The sequence below is a fragment of the Rhinopithecus bieti genome, unplaced genomic scaffold (assembly GCF_001698545.2).
Source record: "Rhinopithecus bieti isolate Rb0 unplaced genomic scaffold, ASM169854v2 scaffold_38008, whole genome shotgun sequence".
Taxonomy (NCBI): domain Eukaryota; kingdom Metazoa; phylum Chordata; class Mammalia; order Primates; family Cercopithecidae; genus Rhinopithecus; species Rhinopithecus bieti.
The window spans coordinates 514757-516936 of record NW_016815997.1 but is presented as its reverse complement, the minus strand read 5'-3'; the positions used below and the strand labels follow the sequence as shown (position 1 = coordinate 516936).

The following is a 2180-nucleotide window of genomic DNA, read 5'->3' as shown; positions in this document are numbered from 1 at the left end:
GGAAAGGAAGGAAAGGAAGGAAAGGAAGGAAGGAAAGGAAGGAAGGAAGGAAAGGAAGGAAGGAAAGGAAGGAAGGAAGGAAAGGAAGGAAGGAAGGAAAGGAAGGAAGGAAGGAAAGGAAGGAAAGGAAGGAAGGAAGGAGGAAGGAAGGAAGGAAAGGAAGGAAAGGAAGGAGGAAGGAAGGAAGGAAGGAAAGGAAGGAAAGGAAGGAAGGAAAGGAAGGAAGGAAGGAAAGGAAGGAAAGGAAGGAAGGAGGAAGGAAGGAAGGAAAGGAAGGGAAGGAAGGAAGGAAAGAAGGAAAGGAAGGGAAGGAAGGAAAGGAAGGAAGGAAAGGAAGGAAGGAAAGGAAGGAAAGGAAGGAAGGAAATACATAAGCCATTGCAACCGCAGAACATCATTCACCTTTCATGAGGTGAAGGCAAACACCCGTTCCCTTTGTCTCCAGATTTCAGTTCCCGAGGTCACAGCTCGACGTCCCTGGAAAGAATTATTTCTCTGTGGAGCCCTTTCCTCAGAAACTTGAGTACAGCCAGGAGTGTCCGTTGCAGGGTTTCACATGTCTCCGGTGAACGGTGTGGAAGGGAAGACATTGTCCATGTGGATTCTTTTCGGTGAAGATAAAGATGCTGTCAAAGACTGGTGGAAAATAAGAATAACTTTTAAAGAGAGAAAAGACTTCTGGTGATGCCAGCCTAACCCTTTTTCTTCTTCCCTTCTGCAACACAAAGAGCAGGTGGGCCCAAAAACCTATTGGGGGAAACAAAGCGCATGGGTATTTTATAGAGAAATCAGCAAACGAAGAGGAGTGCATACATGGAAAAGATTGAATTTGTTCCTGCTCTTGACAAGCAGGTAGAAATACTGGATAATCGTTAGGATTGTTGAGGAATATAATAACAATGACAAGAACATTCTGAGCACTTACTAAGAACCAAGCCCTATGTCCAATTCTTGATTTAAAACCACTCATTTTATTTTCCCAGAAAACCAGAAAGTTAATACAGGTTGAGGATCTTTTATCTGAAATGTCAGGGACTGGAAGTGTTTCAAACGTTTTATTTTTTCAGATTTTGTTATATTTGTATATTCAATGAGATATCTTGGGATCGGGCTCTTGTCTAAATGCAAAATTCGTTTATGTTTCACATGCATCTTTTTCTTTCTTTCTTTTTTTTTGAGATAGAGTCTTGCTCTGGCACCAGGCTGGAGTGCAGTGGCACGATCTCAGCTCACTGCGACCTCCGCCTCCTAGGTTTAAGGGATTCTCCTACCTCAGCCTCCCAGTAGCTGGGATGACAGGTGCATGCCACCACACCCGGCTAATTTTTTTGAATTTTTAGTAGAGACAGGGTTTCACCATGTTGGTCAGGCTGGTCACGAACCCCTGACCTCAAATGATTCACCCGCCTCGGCCTCCCAAAGTGCTGGAATTACAAGCATGAGCCACCACGCCCGGCCTCCTAAGCATCTTATACAGATGACCTGAAGGTAATTTTACACATTTTAACAATTTTGTGCATATAACAAAGTTTTGACTGCATTTTGACTGTGACTTTGCACATAAGATCAAGAGTTCCTTGTCCTTCGTCAACAAACAAAGAGTCCTCTGGACACATACCACTTTAGTATCATTGTGATTTTCCACTTGTGGCACCGTGCTGGTGCTCAAATAGTTTCAGATTTTGGAGCATTTCAGGTTTTGGACTTCCAGATAAGGAACGGTCAACCTATATTATCATTCTTGCATTTCATAGAAGAGGGAACTAGGGGCCGGGCGCGGTGGCTCACGCCTGTCATCCCAGCACTTTGGGAGGCCAAGGCGGGTGGATCACAAGGTCAAGAGATCAAGACCATCCTGGCTAACATGGTGAAACCCCATCTCTACTAAAAATACAAAAATGAGCCGGGCGTGGTGGTGGGTGCCTGTAGTCCCAGGTACTTGGGAAGCTCAGGCAGGAGCATCACTTGAACCCGGGAGACAGAGGTTGCACTGAGCTGAGATCACACCACTGCACTCCAGCCTGGGTGACAGAGCAAGACTCCATCTCAAAGAAAAAAAAGAAGAAGAAGGAGAAGAAAGAAGGGAGAAGGAGAAGGAAGAAGAGGAAGAGATAGGAAGAAGAAGGAGGAGGGAGAAGGAGGAGGAGGGGAGGAGGGGAGGGGGAGGAGGAGGAGGGGAG

General features: G+C 45.6%; 1 long non-coding RNA gene across 2 annotated transcripts in view; it reads right to left on the bottom strand.

Annotated features, from left to right (window-relative positions):
• Window positions 1–325: 325 nt before the first annotated feature.
• LOC108516656 (uncharacterized) overlaps window positions 326–2180 on the bottom strand; it is a 10153-nt gene continuing 8298 nt past the window's right edge. For both annotated transcript variants that reach the window (XR_001881900.1, XR_001881899.1), the window contains exon 3: window positions 326–636. This is a non-coding gene — a long non-coding RNA (uncharacterized LOC108516656). The remainder of the gene's footprint in view (window positions 637–2180) is intronic.